We start from the raw sequence: 17,272 nt of genomic DNA, 5'->3' as shown, positions 1-17,272 counted from the left end.
CAAAATTATACACACAGAAATTTGTGTTAAAAGGATATCGATACATGTTTGCCTCCCTCTTATAGGCTTAATTTTTAGAAATTATCAATAGGGTCGAAGATTTCACCTTTGGATTGTTCCACATGAAAAAAAAAAATCTAACTTGACTGCAACGACTTGTAACTGACCCGAAACAAAAAAACTGCCTCTAAAGCCGCTATATCTCTATCTTGCAAATAAAGTATTAAGGATTAAATTTAATAAAAAAAAAATTTCTATTCATATTGAAAATTTAAAAAAAAAACAATGCTCTGAGTTTGCAAAGGTTTTATTTCATTTAATTTATATAAGAATGTTTGATGTTTTTGTACATCCAAACATACAAATTTCTGCCACTCAGTTCTGCCTGAAACTTAAACATTTAAGCCTGCTGGTGAGGCCTGCTTTTATATTCATGGCTGTCCCAATAATAAGTGTTTAGTGACTAGCCGCCTTTGGCGACATTTCGACTCTCCAAGATTAACAATTGCAAAATTTTTCATTTTTTAGTTTTATTTAATCTTTTTTCTTGGCTTTCTCAGCAAAATATTTTTACATAAATTTTTTTTAGACATAGCCCATAATATTTTAGAGGCTATTTACTGTGCTATGAATTTTTAATTTTTTTTATCTGTAACTTTATTTATCCGGTCATGAATTATGGGAAAGAGCAATTGTTTTTAAAAATGGGTTCCCTTTAAGGATGGATTAAGGAACGGATTCCCTTTTTCAGCAATTCATCGCCATTTATTTTAAAAGTCCTTCCAAAAGAATAAAAAGAATTAATATGCAATCTATAATAATTAGAAACCTCTGCTACGCAGTGATTCTATTCTGGCGAATTATCAGTATCAAAACTCCAACCATCCTTATGAGATTTACCAAAGCCCATTCCCAAATTTCAACGCCAATTTTCTAAAGGCCGCGGCAAGAGAATAAAAAGAATTCAAATGCAATTTTCCGCTCGCCTCCTGCCACGAGGAAAATCTGTCTCTTGAAAAAACATTCCACCCTTTGCAGACAGTATTTCTAAGGTCCTTTCTGCGACTCACACACCACAAAGGAGAGCGAAAAAGATAAGAGCTTGTCTCCTTTCGCCTCTGAGGGTCGACGTCGAAACGTGACTGGAAGACCAAAGTGTCCTCAACTCCGGCCCCATTGCCCAGAGCAACCCCTTCGTTTCAGAGCCTCCAATTCCTTCGGACATTCCGCTGTCGTGGAACACTTGATGGAGGTGAAAAAGAAAACAAAGGAAGTGAAATACAAATGCCTGATTCGGTTGTCCTGCCTTTGGCTTGGCTCTCTTTGGCCGAGGTACATGTCCTCCGCGGAGATGGATTGTTTAATTGTGAAATATTTTCTGAAATCTCTTTTCCGAGAGATGTGTCTTTCCCTGCTGATGAAGGAAGGAGGTCAATGGAATGACACAGAAATTATACATCTGTACTGCTCTGGAATTGTTCTTGTCGTGGGAAAAAAATTTAAATAATTTCTAATATATGCATATTCAAAGTTGAGTTCCATTAAAAAGTATCTCTTCACTGGAGAAAAGATACTAGATATTATAGTGTCTCAAAATTAATCACATTTTAACAGTCTGCTTTTAACCATATTTAAAAAAAAAAACATTTTTTAACATATTTATTTCTATAGAAGAGAGTCATTGAGTCTCATAACTAAGGTGGCAGGATAGGCAAAATGACACGAGCGTCATTAGAGGGTGTTCCAACTCGAGGCACTACATTTGCATGGAGATTTGCATTACATTTGCATTAGACCTAATCAGAAAGACTGAAAAAGAGATTTCCAACTTAAATATTTTTTGGGATACTATTCTGTTCAGTCAAGACTGGCTCCAGAATATTCGGCAACTTGGTGAAAATTATTGTGATGCCCTTCTCCAGTATATTTTATACATTGGTATATACCCTTGTCAAGGTTGGCTCCAGAGTTTTCGGCGACTTGGGCGAAATTGTTGTGACGCCCTGCTCCAGTATATTTCATGCATTGGTATATATATATATATACCCGTGTCAAGGTTGGATCCAGAGTTTCGGCACCTTGGGCGAATTTATTGTGATACCTCTCTCCACCACATTTCATATATTGTTATATATTCTTACTCCTCAATATATCAAAGAGCACAATCATTTTTTTCAATGTAATGTATTAAAATGCAATAGAAGAAAAGAAAAACGTATAGGATTAAAAATGGCACACTGTTGTCTTAAAGAGAATAGTTCAGAGAAAAAAGAACAATTCTCTCTCTCTCTCTCTCACTCACTCACTCATTTTTCGTGTTTTCAGTTAGATTTCCATTTGCTTTCCTTTCTATTATATTCAGTCATATAGTAAACGTAAATTTTTAAATTTATGAGAAGGAATTAACACCTTGTGACGTGACACAGACTGCACATCCTTGGAGCTTCACTCCTAGTTATAATACCGTTAATTTCATTGAATTGATTATTTAATAACAAATTTCTCTTTATAAACATTTGATGATATGCGTTAATAAAATATTGATCTTAATTCGCCGTTGTATTTTAAACATCTACGTAATACTTCTCATCAACATATTCAATTTTATCAAATGCCTTGCATTATAGTTAAAAGTTGTGTTTCATTAACGCTGTTTTTCACTTGGAAACAAATCTCATGTGGCTGAATTTCCATAGTTATCGTAATGTTAGTAATATTTGAATCAAATGAATAACCCCTCCCCCTCCATTTGTGAAAACATTTATTTTTTTCCAGAAACTATTTCTTAACTGTGTAAGATTTCTTAGGTAAAGATTCTTTGCTTTTTGTATTTTTACGATTAATTGAAGTCTTTAGCTGGCGTATAGAACGATTTTCTTTTTGTTCATGGCAGATAAAAAAAAATCTGATTTTTGATACATAAAAATATCATATATATATATAGCTTATTTTGGTTGAAGAAGAGTGCAGGTTCGAAGACACTGAAGAGACAATTTACATTTTTAAATCAATTATGATATCCAAGATACGTCCACAACAGCTCGAAACAAAAGCAGAAGTAAGAAAAGGAACAAAACAAATGATCAATAGTCTTATATAACATGGGACTTCCGATTGAATACACTTGTTGACCTTTGACAAGGGCAACGGAGGGCTCATTTTCACTTGATTGCGCAGTAATTTTTACAAAGCTTCAGTGGAATTGGATCAGGGAATAAGAGAATGAAATTACTATAGGCTAAATTAAGATAAAGTTTTGGAAATTAATTTGATTTAAATTAGATATTAAAATATCATTACATATATATATATATATATATATATATATATATATATATATATATATATATATATATATAACACCAAATTTGATTGATTTAAGACATTGCCTTATATACATGCGGAAGTACATACCAATAGACGACCAACTATTTGATGAATTAGGCTCAGAATTTGATAAATAACTTGGGATCAAATGTTATCTACCTAAATCTTTATCTTTTGTATCTTTGAATTCACTTGCACAGAATCAGCCATCCAAAGGACTTCATGTGAATGAATTTTTCAAAACTTCAGAAAAATCTATAAATTTAATCATAATCCCATTTACTAGATTTCAGCCGTCTAGTTGTAGGCGTTTTTACATCATCGTGTAAACAAACAGATAGACAGTCGAACAGACGCAATGCAAAAATTGTATTTTGGAAAGCAGGGAAGTCTGAAATGTAGAGCTTCATTTAAATCTCGAGTTCAAATATTTTGACGATTTGATTCAATACTTCGAATGGAAGAAAGTTATAAAAAAACCCTGTTAATTTATGTAAATAAAAAATTACTTTTGAATTTAAAAATGACTTTAAAACCAATATTTTCTGTGCACTTGCCTTTTCGGAAGATATTGATATGACAAAATTATTCTTAGATTTTTAATTAATTCAATGTTTATATGATATTTGAATAAAATAACTTTCAAAGTGAACACTCAGAGATTTCAAATAAATTTAAGTGTGGGAGAAACAACAGATAGACAGCCACATTCAATTTTATTATTTGCAGAGATATACCTAAAATAATAAATGACTTGCTAAGTAATTTTATCTTAAAATCATCCTCAAGTAGACAAAATAATCCAAAGAACCCCTTATATCCACCCTCAATAAATAGGCCATATAAATCATTACAGTCTGAACAACTTTTTCTGCTGCGTGTAAATAACAGTAAAAAATTTTTTTAAATCTCTTTTGTAATATAAAAATTATTTAAAATAATTGCATTAACAGAAATAGTTATCAAATAGTTTTTTGAGAGCAAATAAGGCTTTAAGATATTCATTTTACTTTGTGTTTTTAAATGCATGGTAATTTTATTACTAGTGCGAAAATTTTTTTTTATTATCAGGAGTTTTTTATTATAACAAATAAGGAATTTTTTCCTGCAAAATTGGCTGAATTTGAAATAGCGCCTTTGTTGATCAGTTCTTTAATGACAAAGTATAAAAAAATATGATCGTGCCCTACATTTTTATTAAATATAAAGTAACAAGAAATTTTCTCCGAGTTTTTTTTTAATTCAACCCAATGAATTTTTAATTTTATGCGTGAACTATTTTATTCGGAAAAGAGCCGAAAGTATACGAAAAGACAAATGATATTTTGAAAAAATATATATATATATTAAGAACTGTGACATCTTAAATTTTATTGCTGCTAATATGAGATTTTGTTCATTAAATCTCAGCTCTAGTGTTAAAGTCATGTAAAATATATGACTGAAAAAAAATGCATAATTAATTTTTTTTCCTCGCGAAACATCACTGTGACTATCACTGTATGGAAAAAAAATTACACAATGGCGAATTTTTTTTTTTCTAGAATGTTCCCTCCAGTAATATTACTACGCGCTTGAGGGAGCAAAATGAAAAACAAACAAGTCAGAGGAAAAATTAGCATTTTCAACAGCTTTTGTTTCTTTAAACTGAGTACGGAAAAACATAGAAAAAAAATCTACTACGGTAAACGTTGTAACGGGTATTACACAGTCCGGTAATTTCCGGAAAAATTAGCTTTGGTATATAATTGCCATCCATGTCAAGTACAATAATTCTTGGCATGTTTGTTTAGCTAAGCAGCAAAAGAAGTTGACGGGAAAAAAAAATATTTTTTTCATCAACTTTTTGTAATGAGAAAAGCGAATTATTTCATTGCGAAATTATAACAAATTCTTAGAAGATAAGGCGTAAGGGTATTATTATTATTTTTTTTATAATGTGTGTGTGTGTAAAGTTATTTCGAAAACTTGCTGAAAATGAAAAAAAAGAAGATAGCTTTAGCGAAATTTTTCCTCGAAAATTTCCAGCTTTCATTTTTTTTTTTTTTTTTTTGTCCTTTGAAAAGTGTTTTTAGATGCCTCTAGGGTTTACACACTTGAAAGAAAGTGATGTGTTTTCATATCACTTAAATTTTTATGCCCCAAGCAAAAATCTTAGAAAAAAAATTAAAAGAATCATCTCGGTGCATTATATTTGCTGTTAAATTTAAAGCTATGTAGCTTTTATTATGAATAACAGTATTAAATCTGAAACTTAAAAACTCTTCACATTTTTTTAATCATAGGTATCAGATGACGACAAAGGATGTCATTAAAGTATTAAACAAAACTGCTCTTCAGCATATTTTGCTATAGAATGTTTTATCTTGCTAGAGTAAACTTTTTCATACGGCATTTATCCATGCAAAATAGACTTAGGTGCAGTAGCCTATTAATAAGGAACAAAAGAAGATACAAGTAGTTATAAAATAGTCGAAACACCATAGATGAAATACAAGAATCTTTATCTTTCGCATATAATGAACCTTGATTTCACCAGGAATCGAATCGTACAGGTGCCGAATAGTGTTTAGAGGAATATCGTATCATTCTTCATGGGGATACTGTAAACGTTCTGGAAAAGATATCAGTAGAAGATACCGATTCCGGCTACACCGGTCTCTAAAATATACCATAACGGCTCGTTTATATTTATTTTTGGACTGTGTGGGTCAAGATAGATGTTTTACTTCATCCTCGTATTTATCCAACCATGAGTGAACACGTCCAGTTGAAATAATATGAAAATTATCGTCCTGAACGATTCAATTTTCTGCAAGAAACAAAGTTTGCCTCATAAAATGGATCTGGTTAGTTAAAACTTCTCTGCTATCCCCCCCCCCCAGTGATCCTTCCTTTCAGGAGCCAACAGAAAACCACTATACGGCTGCCCATACCATGACCATAAATACCATAACGGTTCGATTATATTTATTTAAGGACTGTGTGGGTCAAGATAGATGTTTTACTTCATCCTCGTATTTATCCAACCATGAATGAAAACGTCCAGTAGCAAGAATATAAAAATTATCGTCCTGAAAGATTAAATTTTCTGCAAGAAACAACGTTTGCCTCGTAAAATGGACCTGGTAAACTAAAACTTCTCTGTTATCCACCCCCCCCCAAGTGATCCTTCCTTTCAGGGGCCAATAGAAAACCACTATACGGCTGCCCATACCATGACAGATCCATTCCTATCCTGACAGTTGGAAGGAGACAATCGAGACAATCGAGATCATATGTTTGTGTAGGTGTCCTCTAAACATGTACTCGTCCTGTTGTATGGAAAAGTATTAAAGATGATTCGTCTGGCCATATAACTGTATTCTACTTATTGTAGTTTTGTGATTATGGCGCCATTTGGAAGGCGTTTGGCATTAACATCTACGACAAGTGACTTGATAATAGCTTCATTGCTGTAAGTGCTCTGTTTATGAAGATACCTTCAAAATGCCTTTATTGACACATATTTAAAAAATGAAAATAAAGATTTAATTCCGAAAATTTAATAATTAATTCTTATTTTTATTTATTTATTTATTTTTTAGAGAGAAGTGAAAAAATCTCAAGTGATTTCTATAACAATATTACTTTTTGTCTTCATTTTTCTATTAGTTCACTGTATTCTTGCCATGAATAAAGTTATATATGCGTGGATGGGAAAGAGAATTCTTCAGCAATGAAAGTTTCTGAATTAATTCTTGTCAATATTTCTTTTTAATTCGTTTCATTAAACTGCGCATCTGAATCCAAGTGTTATTGTGGGACAAAATTTATTATCTTAAATCTTCATCAGAAGAAAAGGATGATACCTGAAGAGTTAATTCATTCTCTCAACTGCATTATGACGTATTAAACCATATGTGAAAAACCTGAATAATTTTAGATATTTAGTTGAATTTCTTAGCAATTTTTCATCCGGACGAAAGTGGCCAAATATGGCTTCACTTAGGGCTATGATTTAACCATTTTGTTTCGTTATTTAACGATGCTGCAAGAAATAACCTGCAGTTTGGTCTCTCAAAAATTTTCTCACATACTCTCTAATAAAAGTGTTATCTCAAAGGACACCTTACATGGAATTGGTAACCATTTTGTTTCGTTATTTAACGATGCTGCAAAAAATAACCTGCAGTGTGGTCTCCCAAAAATTTTCTCGCATACTTTCTAATAAAAATGTTATCTCAAAGGACGCCTTACATGGAATAGGCATACAAAATTACGAAATACCAACTTCTGAATTTATCATATTTACCGAATCTATCTCTAGTGTGGCTTTTGGAGATTAACCCCTGCCATGCTGTTAATAGTATCCGAAATTTATTTTTTGTTTTGACGCGTATTTTTGACGCGAATATTTGTGTTTTTGACGCGTTTTTCTAACCGATTGAAACAACAATTTGACACAAAGCTACATTTGTAGTTTCGTGATCCCATACCAAATTTCGTATATTTAAGTCATTATGTTTTTGAGCTATCGAATTCATATGTTTCTGAGATTACAGACCAAAAGGCGATCAGTCCCTCGTAGGATTTGGCTCAAAATTTGAGGGGCGATAGATTTTGAATCTATGTACCGAATTCTTTAAACGCTCTTTATTTTGTAGTTGTAGTGTTAACTTATATTCAAACAGCAGGACAGATCAACTTACTCTGTACGGATTTTGCACAAATGTTGATAGAAATATACAAACTTGGTATAAGGACCGTATACCTATTTCCTCCATCTAGCTAGAAGAATTTTTTATCTTTGTCTCAGACAGACAGAGGGACATTTTTAAAAATGTGTTTCTCCAACTTGGGGAGATCTGAAACGTGGAGATTACTATACTTGAATCTGGAGTTAAAATTTTTTTAAGCGGTTACTATACTTCCTCTATACTTCGTTTACGAGAAAGTACAAATAGGATTCGGAGAACTGTATCGATTGTAACAATTCTGACCCTTTTTTTTTAAATTTAAGAAAATCTATGAAGGTGAAGTATAGAAAATAGAAACTGTTATAAACCGTAAATCTTCAGAACGGTAGAAAAAAGCGATTCTCATTTTTACTGTTCTTTTCGAATGTAGATGACTTGCATTAATATTTGCTTAAACATCCCAGGATAAAGTATTTTTAAGGTATTAGAGAAATGATTAACTACAAAAAAATTCTATTTATTCATTTTGAGAGTTAATTTTTATACTATTAACGACAGAATCAAAATAACTCAACATTCACTGTGTTAAAGTAAATGTCTAAATTTGTCTTAATTCTGCAAGTTTAATTAAAATCCAAAAATGAAAAATTAAAAAAAAATGTATATTTTTGTTTATTTAATTAGGAGTAATTAGTGGATTCATTTTTTCTCTCAAATTTAAAAAAATAAACTTTGATAAATAAATTAATGGCTTAAAAAATAAGACATTAATTAAAGCAGATAAAGCCTATTTTTTCTTCAAACATTTTTAAATGCTTCACTTTGCTATATCGTGATTTAAAAATAAATTTTTAATGGATTTTTTTAATGTTTATACTAGTCTATGAAATAAAAAGACATTATTATGGTACGAATTTATTTACTGATCTTTTATCACTTTACTGCGAAAGAAAATTTTAAGCAATGCATATAATTTTAGTTCCTTGTTAATTATATTTTGATAAACATTGCTTATATACGTATATTTTCATTTCAAGCACTTCCTTGATTTCGATTTTTATTTTCAGATAAAGAAGGAAAATTTTACCATGCTGCACTAAAGCTTTTCCTGAAAAAAATTAATTTGTACATTACTCATCGTCCGAAAGAAATTTGTGTAAAAATTTCCCGACTTAAAGCAAACTCATAACTTTTTGAATCCAGATTTTAAACATTTAACTGACGAGAAATCAGAGAGAAATAAATAAAATTGCAATCTCTGAATTTTTATGGTTAGAAAGTTACAAATCATGTTAAGATTCAATATGTACTAACACTTCATGAAAAAAAGGGCTCAGCAATTGGACACTTATTTCTAATAATTTTCGACAACAATTCCATCTCGTAAATCTTTAAAAAGTAAGACAAAATCATTTTAATTCAACAACTCTAATTAAAGCATTAAATCAATCCCCTTTTTGTTTTGATAAAAAAAAAATTGAAAAATATTTCACTTATTACTTCAATTAATATTTCAATTCTTCTTTGTTTTATAAATTCCAACTCATGCTTATAGAAGACATGTTATTATTTTAAATAATTTATTAAAAATAATGCTTATTTAGAATACAATATTGATTTTTATTTTTTTTTACAATATGATTGGGGTACATGAATTAGATTGCATTCTCCATGAGAAATTATTATTTAATCCCTGAGGTATATTCGTACTTATTCCATAAATGCATCAGCATTACAATAGCTCTTCAAACCATACAGGCATGATTCATACTTTGCCAAAATTACAAGTGGCATAGGACAAATTCATTTCATATATCTCCCTCGACAAAGCACTCAGAATTTAAGTTCACAACCGAACCGTTCTTATTGCATTCGTCCCCGAAATTTCATCAAGATCAGTTCCGAATCAAGGCAGCAGAACCTCAAACAGACTATTACTTCTCGTTCGGAATGTATAGACGCATGCATCCTTTGAAGCAACTTGCGAGGTTTACTTTCATCAAGTAACGGCTCAGTCACCCGCAACTCGAGCCTCACGCCTTAATGGCTCTCAAAAGATCATGTTCGCAACCTGATGGGCTCGACAAGTACACAAGCGTGTGGGCTGTTTGCCCAGCGAGCTTATTCGACAACTATTCCACGCGTCCCAACCACTGAGTCTCCAAACAAAGTGAATCCCCAAGGGATATTCCGAATTCCAGAAGAGCCCGGTTCGCACAAAAGTCAGACATCGTCCTGGATGATCATAATAATGAGCCTGTAACAAGTATTTCGCCAAAGCAAACATTGATCTTAGTCGAGGTATCTGTGACGATCTATCTGAAAACCGCTGGCGACACTGCCAGAAATTATCATAACAAAAACTTCTGCCTTCCAGATCTCACAATGGATTTCGGAGTAGAGCCCTTTGTCATGCTAATGCCCGGCGGATGAACCAGGGATCCTTCTGTGTGTTTAGGCTTGAAGAAGTTCCACCACATATTGATGGAAACGTTGTTTGTATAATTGGTCTGCGATTTTGGGTGAAGCTTCTAACGAGGGGAGGGGACAGGCACCACACTCCCCTTGCCCTCCTCCTCCTCCTCCAAGAGAGATTGGTATCAACCTCGACAGTTAATGACACAGGGCTTTCGTAATTGGTTATGAATTATGAATGATAGTCATCAACTGTATTCCAGTCAGCAGTGTACACAAGCTGCAGCAGCATTGCGTCAGAAGTTAAATCCACTGTGATAGATAGTTAACGTGGTATTTGCACAAAAGCCTTCTTGTTGGCTTGGTTTTTGAACGGGCGAAAGTTTGAGCACGGGAAGCGGAGAGAGTTATTAGGGAAAATGAAATCGGAAAACCGTTAAAAGTCGGTGGTTTGAAAGGACTATTCCGCCACTGAGAATTGGTATTATTATTATTAGCTAAAAATGCATTTTCTGTGTAGATTTTTAAAAAAATATGTTTCCCCCTGCAGCTTGAACAGGCCACAAAGAAGGTAATCAGTGTGGATTTTCTCGAAACTGTAAATAAACCATTCAGATGTAGAAAACTGGTTAAAATTTTTCGAATATGTGCGTTGGCAAATATTCCTGCTCCAAGTATTTCCAATAATTCGTCTTTATATGTTTTCCTTATATGCTGAAAATGAAAGTATTAATTATCAACGTTATTTTAATATCGTGCTCGAAGTGAAAATGTTTATTTTCCTTCAATGCTTTTATTCATATTGGCAAATTCATTAAAGTTAATGTGGAAATATTTCAAAACAGAATGCTATTTCTTCAATTCGAGAAACTTTAATAATAAATATTAAAATGATTACACTATTATGTAAATGCGTGTTATGTTGTCTTTTTAAAAAATAGGAATTCATGGATCTAGAATTTTATCATAATGTTGAAAAATTTTCAAAAGCATGAATTAATTTGAGTATATCGTATCACGAATTTAATTACAGTATTAATTTAAAAGATTTCCTAAATTATTTAAATTAAAAATTATCACATGAGTTTCTTTAAAGTAGAACTAAATCAGAAAGGGTTGAAATTAAAAAGAGAAACAGGGATGCTATGTCCAAATGAAAAATACGATTACTTACAGTTAAAAAAAAACATTTAAAGCTAGTGCCTTAATATTTCTTTACTCATGTTTTCTATTGGTTTTAAGACAGTTCGGAAACAGGTGACGAAGTGACCGGGGACAAGAGGGTGTTGAAGCTCTTGTTTAATTAATTATTGAACAAGGTTAACAAACAATCAATTATTATCCCCCTTATTGTTAAGCTTTATGGGGCGCCATCGCGGTAAAACATTAATACATTTATATCAATTTTTGAAATGATATATCATGAAGAGGCAAAAAATAAGCAATGGCCAGGGCGCTATGTATATTTCGTACACCACTAATGACCATTGGGACGTAAAGGATTATGAACTGCGCTGGGCGTCAATAATAATAAAATGTCAATTATCCGAACTCTAATTATCCGAATAGCTTTGAAGAGGAAAAATAATAAAAATTTAAAAAAGTATCGATACAATTGAATTATATTGACATGTTCAAATACTGATATTTTAACACAATATAGAAATGACATTGTTTTTGAGTCAATTAAACTAATACTCTATAAGAAGTTTCCGACCCCTTGTTACCCTCTACAAAAGAATTTTCATTTCCGATTCAACGAACTTTTCTGATTATCCAATTATCTTGATCTTATCTCCTCTCAATTAATCCTAATAATTAACATTTAAATGCGTATGGACACTTTTGGTCTATTTGAAATTCAGTCTGGATTATTTTTATGTTGCTTATATAACACTAAAGAATTTTCGAAAAAAATATCATCATGTATGTTCTGGTACTTTCTATCAACAGTGCAGGTCTCCCTTAAAGCGATATTCACAAGCGATACAATAGTAGAAGAGACCGAAATATTTATCCCCATTGATTATATACTGTGTGATTCTGATAAGGATTTCTTCGCATGTGTCGATTTAGGAAATGGAAATCTAGATATCTTTTAAAAGAATTCGGTTGGCTTGACGGCTTTTTATCCTTTCACTTGGAACGTGTGAAAGTGCGTATTAAAGCAGTTTTTCAGAGCTCGTGGCACATTAATTAAATAAAAAAGTGGAATTGAATCAGAAAATAAGAAAACATTATTTTAGAATAAAACTAATAAGGACTAAACTAAGATGAAAATTAGGAAATCAATTAAGATTTAAATTAGATTTTAGAGACATCATATATAAAATATGAACAGAAGCTTACGATATATATATATATATATAGTCAAAATTTACGATATATTGTATATTTATATATCGTAAGCTTCTGTTCTCTGAATATTAATAATCATTTCATCAATAATTTCTTCCGAAGATTAATTTTATTAAACAAATCGGATGGATCTATAAAAAGTTAAAATGAGCCGGGGTAATAAAGGACTTTCTCATCTTAGAAGCCAAGAAAGATTTTGTCATAATGCAGAAAAAAATTAACTTCATTCTCCATAAAGATCTATACTGAATTGATTATCTCCGACCAATCAAATAAGAAGCATTCATATAACTAGTCGTCTATTGCGACCAGTTTGTTCGACCAGATTGTTGATATGTGAGGCTGATTTAGGGAATATATTTCCTTAAAAGCATTTCACCTTAATGTTTGATACAACTAAAAAACATATATTCAAGGGATTCGGCTAACTGAAAGTTAAGAAGTGTATACATTTACGAAATGAAAGGGGTATTAAAAATCCTATTATAGAGTTAATGATTGGCAAAAATATGCTTCTGAAAGTTTTAATAAATGTTTGATTTGCAACATAGCCATTTACAAATCATTGTTATGTATAGTTAATCAATCTGAAGGAAAAATATTGTTTAAAATTAAGGATAAAATTCATCGGAAAGGAAACTGATGTAATTAAAAATATTATTTTTTGAGTCTTAAGATAATGAAAAGACAATTTTTGTAAGAAAACTGTTTCGGAAGATGTGAACATTAAATTCCGTTGTCTAGTCATATCTATTATCAAGTGACGAAATTTGAATCTATTTTATCGTTTGATTAAACTTTCTGTTCGAAGACTATTTCTTGATTTCTTTTACAGTACACTCCCGAGTAGGGATTGCAATACCGATATACCGGGATACCGAATACCGGTATTTTGAGCCATTTGTACAATTTTGTAATACCGGTATTCACAAGTTTAAATACCGGTTTTTCGGTATTTATTAGAAATTTTTAAAATGGTCTCCACTATATGTTCAGGGATCGTCAATATAGCAAAATAGTATACGTTTTTGTTTTTATGTCTCCCTAACGGGCTAAATTAATTAACTAATGAATGGCTTAATTAATTGCTTAAATCTAAATGAGTGAAACATGGATTATCCCTGAAAGAAGAAATTGTATCCATAATGACTGATGGAGCAACAGTTATGAAAAAAGTTGGAAAGTTGATTGGTGTAAATCAGCAATTTTCCTATGCTCATGAAATTCGGTTAGGAGTAATAGATGTATTACACCAAAAAAATAAAGAACAGAAGAATCCAAATACTGTGGATATAGAAACTTTGGATTCCTACTTTGAAGAGAGTAAGAGTGAGAGTGATATTGACAATGAAGATAATGACAAGGTAATTGTTGCAAAAGATATTGCTAATGAGGATGAAATATTAACCCATCAAGAATTGCTTCCTATAATTTATAAAGTTCGAAAAATTGTTAAGATATTTAAACGTTCCCCTATAAAAGATGGCATATTACTAAAATACATATTAACTGAAAATAAAACAGAATATATGTTAATATTAAATTTTAAAACACGTTGGAACCGTTTACTCCTAACAGCACACTTCGCTCTAGAACAGCACACATCACTATCTGAAGATTGTATATTACATTGAAAAACCGCACAGAAGAAAGGCATATCGAAATAGAAAATGTCTTATGGTATTTACATAATTATAATGATTTTAAAAATGAAAAAGAAGAAAAGAAAATAACCCATTCAAATCTGATTAAGTTTATAGTAAATTTTCTTACAATTTTTTAACCACAAACCTATCCACATTCAGAAGAATTCGGTTCAGTTATAGAATATTATGACAACACTAATGTCGACAGTCAAAAGTAATTGTCTCTTGAACAAAAGTTAGAATTAGAGATAAATAAAAAAATTTCAACGAACCAAAATAAAATACAGAAATCAGCTATATCCAAACCCATCCGACTAGAAATCGATTTATTTGAAGATGAGGGATTTAGAAGTAAATACTTGGGAAAAGTATATCGTGCATTGTAACAGTACCACCAACTAGCGTAGATGCCGAAAGAGCGTTTTCGACAGCTGGTCATTTTCGGCACAAAATTACTTTTCAGGCTTAATGACAGTACAATTGATGTATTATGTTTTTTAAGATCACATTTCAAAAATTTATATTAGTATCACAGACTGAATAGTGATATTTACAATTTTTTGTGTTTTAAATAAATAAGATGTTCCTTTACTTTTTTGTGATTCTTTATATACTGTTATAATTTATAAGTTACAAATTCTTTTTTGTGATATTTACCCTTCCTAATAAAATTGGCAAATAAAACAAAAAAAAACACCTGTATTTTCTTTCTTTTTCTAAAATTTCTAAAACCGGTATCCCGGTATTAAGATCTAAAAAATACCGAATACCGGTATTGAAATTTTGGTCCTGTATTGCAATCCCTACTCCCGAGTATCCGGCCTAATGTGGCAGAAGTGCCGGCCGGATAACAAAAAAGCCGTATATTCCGTCGTTCTATAAACTCATTTCTTTGCCACCAATATCAGAAAACAAAGTTTTTATATCAAAACTCACTGTTTTAATAAGCAATTTCTCTCTCTTTATTGAATACCAAGCCCTCCATTTATCTCAAGCCACCTAAACTGTGAATACGGTCACAGACCGGTGAAACATAGAAGCATTTGTCGGTAATGTATCGAGTTAAATAGGAGGCTCAATACTGGTATTTTATATATGTCTATATACTATATTGCACGTTTCAAGAATTTATTAGAGGAAAGTCAACCATCTAACTCTCCGACCCGCCACGAAGGCACACGGATATAAACCATAAAAACTGAATGACCGGACAGCCGCAACAGCAACATTGGCGGGAACTGTGGTTGAGTCCGAAGGGCCGTCACCGGCCACGGTACAACCCTCCCCGAAGGAAGTACGTCCCATCATCGATGGGAGGAGTCAGATCCTCCACCTATTAGTGTACCCTCCAGGGTGGCGAGATCCAACCACCATGCCGGAAGCATCTCATCCTCATTTCGAGGTGCCCCCCGGGGGTCTATTTATTAGAGGAAAAGTAAGTTAAAGATATAAACTTTTCACATTTTAACATAAATTCTGTAAAGCTTAATTTAAATTCAGAAAACATAAACAATGCTGGCAATGCAACGCCTTGCCTTCCTCATTTAATTACGATAAAAGAAAATTAGGCCGGATAGTACATAAGCCGGATAGTCTCGAACCGGATACTCGGGAGTGGACTTTATATATTCTTCCCTATGACTTTTTGGATGATATGGTGGATCATTTCCAGAAAATTTCTAATAACATTTTACCAAGAAATTTTATTCTAATAACATTTTGCCTCAATATTTTTCTAATAATAGAACATTTCTAATAATAATTCCAATCGATGAATTCAGTGCAGATGTAAAACCGTTCAGTGATACAATCTGAAATTTGTATGATGTTTTGTTAACATTTGACTGTTGCCATTCGATAAAAAGTAATAAGAATGATTTCTGTGCCACGTACCTTAACATTTTATTTATAAAGATGAAAAAATTATGTTTATTATCTAATCATCTCCTATACACATATGTATGAGGAATAATAATCAAGTATATTTAAAAATGCCAAGAAAATATGAAATGGCGAAGACCTGAAATAATAATGATAACCAAAAATTCAAATAAGTTTCGCACTGAAATTTTTATGATGTTTTGTTAACATTTGACTGTGCCATTCGATGAAAAGCAATAAGAATGATTTCTGTGCCACGTACTTTAACATTTTATATATAAAGATGAAAAAATTATGTTTATTATCTAATCATCTCCTATACGGAATATGAGGAATAATCAAGTATATTTAAAAATGCCAAGAAAATACGAAATGGCGAAGACCTGAAATAATAATGATAACCAAAAATTCAAATAAGTTTCGCACTGAAATTTGTATGATGTTTTGTTAACATTTGACTGTGCCATTCGATAAAAAGCAATAAGAATGATTTCTGTGCCACGTACTTTAGCATTTTATATATAAAGATGAAAAAATTATCTTTATTACCTAATCATCTCCTATACATATGTATGAGGAATAATCAAGTATATTTAAAAATGCCAAGAAAAATACGAAATGGCGAAGACCTGAAATAATAATGATAACCAAAAATTCAAATAAGTTTCGCACTGAAATTTTTATGATGTTTTGTTAACATTTGACTGAGCCATTCGATAAAAAGCAATAAGAATGATTTCTGTGCCACGTACTTTAACATTTTATATATAAAGATGAACAAATTATGTTTATTATCTAATCATCTCCTATACATATGTATGAGGAATAATCAAGTATATTTAAAAATGCCTAGTAAATACGAAATGGCGAAAATCTAAAATAATAAGGATAACCAAAAATTCAAATAAGTGTTTGCACTTATACAAATAAAAATAGGAAAAAAAAAACCCTCTTAAAACTCGTGAT

The sequence above is a fragment of the Argiope bruennichi genome, chromosome 7, assembly GCF_947563725.1.
Source record: "Argiope bruennichi chromosome 7, qqArgBrue1.1, whole genome shotgun sequence".
Taxonomy (NCBI): Eukaryota; Metazoa; Arthropoda; class Arachnida; order Araneae; family Araneidae; genus Argiope; species Argiope bruennichi.
Note: the sequence above shows the minus strand (reverse complement) of the source record.